The sequence below is a fragment of the Erigeron canadensis genome, chromosome 2 (assembly GCF_010389155.1).
Source record: "Erigeron canadensis isolate Cc75 chromosome 2, C_canadensis_v1, whole genome shotgun sequence".
Lineage (NCBI taxonomy): Eukaryota > Viridiplantae > Streptophyta > Magnoliopsida > Asterales > Asteraceae > Erigeron > Erigeron canadensis.
The window spans coordinates 8,332,698-8,341,383 of NC_057762.1; the positions used below are offsets into that span (position 1 = coordinate 8,332,698).

The window sequence follows — 8,686 nt, forward strand, 5'->3', positions numbered from 1 at the left end:
TCATAATTTTAAGCGTATCATTCTATTAATATCATAACATGATGAATAATTATTTGAAAAATGATAATACTGACTAATTTAATATGCTCAAAAAATAATATTAGGCTAAAGTATTTTTTTCATCCATGTGGTTTTCTAATAAACATTTTTCATTCTCGCCCTTAGCTTTTGGCTAAAATCAGCCATGTGGTTTGTATTTTGTCCCTGCCGTTATAACTTCGTCGTTAACCCCCCTCACATGCAAATCACGTGAGGGACATTTTGATACAAATCAGGATCTCAGAGTATGTTTGGGATCTTCATCCCAGACCCCAGGTTTTGTTGTCTTTAATATTGTTTTAATATTACTTAGAAATGCATGTTATAAATATTAAGAACACCTATCTTATAAATACATGCTAAAAAAACCTAAGAAAGAACGAATAAAATAGTTAAATGATAATTTAATTTAGCTGGTTGTGATCTTTTATATGCATCTACAACAGTGAAAAATCTCATATGTTAGTATGCTTATGCTTATGCTTAATTTTAGTTATGTATTATGATCATTAACATAGAATAGATTTAGAAATATTTCAACTAAACGTAGCCAAGATAGGATACATATGCTAATGATGTCTTTAATGAAAAATGAATGAGATTATGAATGATACTAGAATTATCTCATTAAGGTATACTATTTTAATATAACACGAGGGGCTTAAAAACCCGTGCTACGCACGTCATATTTTAAATATATTCTTTGCATGTATTTTGTTGCCGTTTTTTAATATAGCTAATGAAAATTGTTTTATAAAACTGTCCCCATTATTTATTATTATCTTGAAACCTGAATGAATAAGATTTATCAATGAATATTTAACAAGACATGGACTCTTTGATCATGAAATACCAATATTCCCTGGATCATGACTACATTATATGCACTAACCTCACAACCACACCAATATTAAACTAAAATGATAATCTTGATTGATAATCTGTAAATATGTAGTTTAAATTAAACCTCACAACCACACCAAAAGAGTAGCCGCTAAATGATCTTTACCATTCTCGAAAAATTTGTCATTGATTCTTAGAGCATTTTCCTTTATGAGTCTGAAGTTCTCCAAAGTGCCATTCCATTTATAAATTAAATACACTGTATGTTAATGTAAACGCATTGTATTTACCTTTTACTTTATAACCAAAGGAGTAACAAAATGAAATGAGAGTAAACTGCAAGTCGCTAACATTAAATATATGACGTTACCATAATGTAATTCAGAAAACCTTAACACACATATATAGTTTTCAATCATGATTACTCTGGTTAATAGATTTACTGCCAATTCGACACCTATATATGCTTATTATTATAATCGTAGTATAATAGAAGTTGGTCCATGACAGAGAAGATCGAAGACTACCAGTAGTCCAGTGCACAAAGAGCATATCAGTATCTAGCTAAACAATTAGCTTATTATAATAAAATCATTAAGCTACAAATGAAATCTTAACTGTGGATTTAATCAGCAATTTATTCACTATTACCAGCTGTTGAAATATTCTAACATAACTACAAAATTAGTAAGAGAGTTACAATCGAGCAATTCAAGTCATTTCGTCAGGGATCTAAGATGTCTTGGCTTTAAGAGACTTCTTTTTGATTACTTTCCCAGGAAGCAATAATCTCGATTCAAATGGAAAAGAGAAGTGCACCGAACAGTGCAAGGCTCTGCAATAAAGTTTGGTGTTGTTAATATAACTATAAAAGCACATAGTATACTGCATTAACTACTTGCTTAAATAACATATAACTCATAGAAACCTGCACAAAATCTGGAAGAAGATTTTGAAATTTTGGATCACCAGTCTCGTAATTATAAAAGTCATGTAGTGCGGGGTTCATTATTGCCAAGTAATACTTACAACTTCAGGAGGGGAAAAAGATTAAACATGATCCCATACACTTGTAAGCCGAAGCTATCCATATAGATCGAGTTCATCATGAGTAACCGATATGCTCACTTCACCATGATAGACTTACAACCCCCAAATACATCAGACTTGTGTCACAATCATGAACCATGAGAATCTGTAACAGGTGACCCATCAGGTCGTTGGTGATCATCCATGAGAATCTGTACATCAATATAGAAAAAAGTATAAGAAAACTCATCAACCAGAAGTTAAATGCAAATAAAACCAGTCCGCTTTTTTAAATGGTAAAAAACATCTAAATAGGTTTAAGAGATTATGTCCCAACATAGGCTATTAAAAAAACAACATTCATTAACATTATATTGGTAACCAGCCAGGTGCTTTCCTAATGATAGCAGACCCTTGCTAGTCCATGAGGTAATCATAGTCTTTCATAATTCGGAACGTTTCCTTGTTGCACTGGATAGTAAAGTCCCTCAACATATACAGACTATCTTCCTGCAACTTATCGATAAAATAGTGGTCAATACTGCTAGCTCGTGGCAAGAAAGCCCATAATATTCGGATCACCGGGGTTAAATAGCTAAAAAGTAGCTTACTGGAAGACAAAAACCAATAGTTAAACATAACTTAGTTTCGTTCAACATAGTAGAGGAGAGGAACCTCATTATGATCATGAAGAAGAATATGAGTGTTTGCCAATGGAAAAAGCGGATTGTCGGCCCTTCATTCAGAAGTAGCGAGCATCAGTTGAAACAGGAAAGATCTCTGGTTTTGCAAGTTTTCCAAATTTTCCTCTAGAAGTGACCACCGAGGATTTGAGCTATCATGGGCTGTCAAAATCGGCTTTCCGTTCTCATCAAGCACAAACACCTTTTGTTTAAACTGCCCGACCATGCTAATAAAAGTTATAACAAAATCCCAATATGAATTTACTCAACATACATAAACAAGATATCCTTGCATCACATGACCCTCAAGTATCTAAAGTAGTTTACCTCAAAAGTCATGTTACGCGAAGTTGGAGCCACTTCTTCAGCAATAAGCCTCTCCAAGGAAGCTTGATCCGCATATGATGGGACTCGAATATCGAAACCATCCTGCAGATCAGACGACTGCAGATTCATCGCAAAACCCTAAAGGACAACAAAGCAATTCATTATATTTCTTACATTTACATACACTCATACCTCTTCAATTGTTATAGACCTCCTTAAGAACCTACTTTAACTTCCAATAAGTTTCTTCTAGGTCAGGATCATTCCTTAATGATAATTAGGTTCAACAAAAAATTGATAAAAAGAAGTAGAAGATTGTTCTTATATCATACTTAGAAAATTATCTTTTTTTGAGCTTCATAGCATGCAACTTTATCTAGAATCTTCCACCAACATGTGCTACCACCATCAATATCACTATTTGTAAGAAACTAATAAAAACTGATAATCATCATAAATACTTGGAAGCTATACATTAGGTACTGGGTTATGTCCCGAATGACATGTGATATAAGATAAGGATTCATGTTTTTCGTATATAATGCAAATTTAATATCGGAGGGGATGCATGCAGCTTGCCAAAGGCAGAGGGAGAGAAGGAACACGAGACTACCTTGGATGACCCTTCGCGTAGCTCATCAAAGAACATGAGACTGCCTTGGATGGTTTCTTTTCCCTTCGATGGAATGATTTTAGCCATGATATAATGGCTTTTAGATGAGCAGTTCATAAAAATGATGCATGACATCTTCAAAAAACATATTTCATATCCTTCACATGTTCATCATTGAGTCCACATAAATGGCATAGTGGTTGCACTCTTGTGAAATATTAAAAATCTACGGTCACATAACAGACCATTAACACAGTTTATGACCTGATGACTGCAGTTGTTGACCACGCTATTCAGGGTCGAAAACCCTTGTGCTTTCCAATTCTTCAGAACCAATACTGGTTTAATGTAAGAATTGATTATAATTAGTAAACAGAACATTAATTATATCACCAGAATTATATTTGATCCATGATTCATATATAGTTTGGGTTAGTTTCTCGATCTCCTTTGTTTTCTTCTTAAATTTGCTGAATCAGTTACCTGTATTTTATCTAGCAATAAATGAGCCTCCTACTTTATTTTGTAGTTTTGGTGATGAATCAAAGCGGATCACTTTTGGGACGTTCTCACTGTGACCTATAATCCATTCCACTAATTCTGGCTTTGTTACCATTCACATCTTTCTTGACATTATACCTCAGGTTACCTCAGACCTCAGGTTTACATGCCAGGATCAGTCTCAATTTGCACGTACATAGCCCAATAATATATGAACGAAAATGCTATAGCGATGATACATATAGAAAAACTGAAAAGTAAAATACCTCATGCAAATACCAATTGTAAATGCTCTTTCCTTCATGACCCCCTATGTACGTATAAGATACTGTAAGTATTCCACCTTCCGAGTATTCTTTATCTGCAGTCTACAATGCTACACACACACACCCGGTTTCATCTTTCCATACAAAATAATCACAACAAAACTAATGTACACAAAGAGGTCGATCAGCTGACTTGCATGAACAACCATCTAAAATAAACATACCATGAGCACCCTCGCAAGTCAAGCCATTAAGGTATGTAGTCAATGTCGAAACCAATGTTTTTCACAATCCTGTTTTTATCTCAGCAATAGATCCATCATTAAGCACATCACCCCCAATAATCTAGTAATAGCAAACACCAAACTTTAATCAATTCTGTAAATGAAATCCAACACTTAAAAACGTATAATTAAATCGGTTTCGCACTGAGAACGACACACTTGTCTCACAGGCGTTGCACCAGAAGTTTCCATTCCTTTGTGAAACACCCTTTCGACACCTTTCCCTTGTGCACGTGAAGTTATACCAGCTATTCTTGATCCAAACATTGGTAGTCAAAATAGGAAATTTTGGCTCATTACCCTACAAAGATAACACAAAACAAACCCAAGCTTAAAAACAGATACGGGCCTCATTTTTATCCAGCAGCTCCCATCAGAGATGCTACTCATTGTGTCAACCATGCCAGACTTTGAATGATTGGAAGTACGCATCATGTATTAACAACACGATCAATATTCACCGATGCATAAAGGATGATCATGGCATTACATTTGCTAATAATTAAATATATATGCATATCATGAGTTGGTTATGTTTTCTTGTATCAATGTACAAATAAAAGTTCACCCCTCATATATCAAATATACGTATCTAATGGGAAAAAAATGCAGAACAAAGCTTTAGAATTAATATTATAATGATGATAAAATCAGAGTTACAAACAGGAAAATACAACTAATTAAAAAGCATTACAACCCCCGCTATTCATTCAGAGTAAACATAAACATTATCCAAAAACAAAAACGGGCACGATATGAATTCGTATGGTCTTCCATTTACAACCTCTAGAAACAAAATAAATATAAATGAACTCGTTTCAACCCGGTACCCAAGCTCGAGCCAAACCCCCTAATTTACCCTCTAACCTAAACTTAATTTGAAAATAAGGAAAACCTTGATATCGAAAACATGTTGATTTATCTTCATCAGAATCTGAGTTCCTTAAATATAGTTAACCTTTTTCATGGGAATTTAGGAAGCCCAATAGGCCAATAACGTATGATGAAGAAAGACTTAGATCCGGGTTGAAAGCTTGCTGCAGGATCATCATATATATATATATATATATATATAAAGGCACACACACACAAACAAATAAAAAAAAAATTAAGGAAAAGTAAGACAAATGATTTTTGAAGCCACTTTTCTAATGGAGAATGTGAAGAGAAATATATATACAGAAATAGATAATAATTTTCAAACATTATTACTGTTAGGTCCAGATTTACTGGACTCGCTCCAGACGTGATTACTGGAGCCCTCTGAAGATTTGTCCAGAAATTATGTGAAGACCAGTGAACAACTTACTTGTACAGAAATCTGGATTCCACCAGATTCGTTCACTGGACTTCACTCCAGTCAAGATCTTTCCACTGAAGAACATTCTCACTGAAGTCGAAGACTGAAGTCTCAGGAAAGAAGTTTGACAAATAGCGGAGCTCACTGGAAGACTTATCAGATCTCCTAACTGGAGTCCTTGTCAGTGTTCTAGACCTTACAAGTCTGAACACTGATTACGAGGAATTGACTTTATGCCTTTACATGCCTTTAACCGAACAATCCATTTGTCTCTTGTTAAAAGCCTTACACGCATGTAAAGGTGGTTGGTTAATTAGAAGAAAAGTCACTATCATGTGACTTTATTCTTGTACTTTAATCAATGCTTTTAAGGAATTAAAGTAATTTCCTTAAATGCATGTAACCATATTTGTACGGCAAAGAGAATATTATATTTATTCTTTTTGTCTATAAATACCAAGTCACTTCCTCGTCCAAATGATATACTTTTGCAATTTGGTGCCTTTGCTCAAATACTCTCGATCGAAACAGTCATACTTCACAACTATAAATATTTCAATCAAAGAGTTTATTTAGCAAAGATTAGATCACTTGTAATTCATAGGTTGTTTAGATACTTACTTTGTAATATCTTGTTCCGCAACAACCTTGTATTTTATTTAACATCAATAAATAAAAAACACTTGAAAATTACATTGTGTCTCACCATTTACTTACTTGCTTATCTTTATATTGCTTAAGTACGTATTACGTTATATATATTTTTGCATTTATTTTTATCGTAATACTAGTCCAATCTAGTGCTTACTTGACGTTTCATACTAGTCCTATCTACTGATTACTTGACTTGTTATTCTACACTTGTGGGTTAAACCATCGAGTGAGGGACTTCACAATTGGTATCAGAGCAGAAGGCTAACATACTTGCCTAGATCTGCATTTTCTCGATGGCCAACCCAGAGAATACACAAGGAAACCCTTTAAACACTGGACCTCCACCCATAAATGAATTTGAACAAACCAATGACCATGCTAACAATAATCCACCACCACCACCTCCTATTCCTGCTTCTCCACACGTGCATGTGCACTACTCAAACACTCCTATTCCCAAATTCAGTGGGAATGGTGATGAATTTGGCACGTGGAAAGCTAGGATGTTATTACATGTTACTGGTATTGAGAGGAATATGCTTAAAATTTTAAATGAAGGACCCTATATTCCTAGAAGTCCTCTCAATCCACTTCTTGATCCAACTGGAGCAAGATCTGGGAGGGAAAAGAGAGAGGAACACTGGTCTGAAGAGGAAAGGAGACTGGTCAATATTGACACTACCTTAAAAGTCATGATCCTCGGGGCCGTTCCTGAAGCTCTTATTCCCACGCTAGTGCTTTATCCCAGTGCCAAAAGCATGTGGGATGAACTAGTGAACCAGTATGAAGGTGGTGATGATACTATTGTTACCAGGAAAGTGGCTTTGAATAAGAAGTACGAGTCATTTTTTGCCCTACCCAATGAATCATTAACTGGTACCTACACCAGATTTATGTCTATCATAAACCAGTTGAGAGGGCTTGGGGTAGAAAAAGACAAGGACATACTTCTTGAAAAATTTTGTGATATTTTTCCTTCAAAATGGTCTCATATGATCGTGGTCTTGAGACAAGGTAAAACCTTGCATTCCCATACTCTGTCATCTTTGTATGGAGCCTTCAGATTCACTGAAGAGAATCAAGCCCAGAGAATTGAGGCAGAAAAAGATGCTATTAATCATGCTTCCAGTAGTTCCCCTGTGGTTAGTCATACTGAACCACCATGTGCAACATTAATGTCTTCCGAGAATGTATTTTCGATGAAGAAGATGATGTCTGAATTAATGGACTCTGGAGTCATGAATAATATCTCTCCAGATTATGATGAAACTGATAGTGATGATCTGATGGCTATGATGGCTAAAACGTTTAACCGTTTCAAAGCCAGAGTTAACAGACCCACTGGACACACTGCACCCAGTTCTTCCACTGACAAGACCAATTTGACATGCTTTAAGTGTGGCAGAAAAGGTCATTATATGAAAGAGTGCAAGTCCAATCAGTTTGTCTCACAATCTGGTCCATCAACTTCTTATAACAAGCCTGATGATAGCTACAGATTAAAATACAAAAAGCTTAAGGCTCAAATTGCTCTCATGTCTGTAGAAAAAGATAATAATAAATGCATGGTGGCTAAAGAAGAATGGGTTCCCTCTGATGACTCATCAGTTGATGATGAAGAGGAAAGAGATTGTTGTTATATGGCCCTAGCTGATGAAGAGCATCTGGTGAAAGAAGATGTCACATCTGGAAGATGGGTGGACATTGTCATTAAAAAGGTAATAGATTATGACAAAGAAACTAATCCTGAGTTAAAATTGGACATTGCTGAAGCTTTAAACTCTGATTTAATGTTTGTGGAAACTGTTCGTTCAGAAATGTCAAATAATTTTGAAACAGATTTTTCTGAAATGACAAACTTACAATCTAAGTTAAAAGAATTGCAAGATATTGAACTAGCTTTCAAAGCACAAGTTTTGGTTATTGAACAACTGGTCCAAGAAAAAGAAGGACTGGAAAATCTTTTATCAAAAGAAAAACATGTTATCCAGTCATGGCTTGAGACCAAGAAACCATATGATGTTGCACGTAACCAGTACCCCTCCCAAAAACGTGCATATCTGGGGGGTGATGTCAATGCTGCTGCATTAATACCTGTTGTTGACCGATTGCCTGAAGTGTTAAAACCTAGCACTATCTATGATGAA

At 35.1% G+C, this 8,686-nt stretch overlaps 1 long non-coding RNA gene across 4 annotated transcripts; it reads right to left on the bottom strand.

Moving 5' to 3' along the window:
* Positions 1–1,502: 1,502 nt before the first annotated feature.
* On the bottom strand, positions 1,503–5,696 carry LOC122588773. 4 transcript variants are annotated; one of them, XR_006322184.1, is made up of 7 exons: positions 4,745–5,696; positions 4,526–4,646; positions 3,535–4,411; positions 2,922–3,059; positions 2,587–2,808; positions 1,811–2,421; positions 1,503–1,717 (listed from the first exon to the last, which is right to left on the bottom strand). It is a non-coding gene; the product is annotated as an uncharacterized LOC122588773 (long non-coding RNA). The 4 variants fall into 4 exon arrangements; XR_006322183.1 differs by having other exon boundaries at positions 3,535–3,872; positions 4,302–4,411; positions 4,526–5,692; XR_006322185.1 differs by having other exon boundaries at positions 2,587–2,821; positions 4,526–5,696.
* Positions 5,697–8,686: the final 2,990 nt, after the last annotated feature.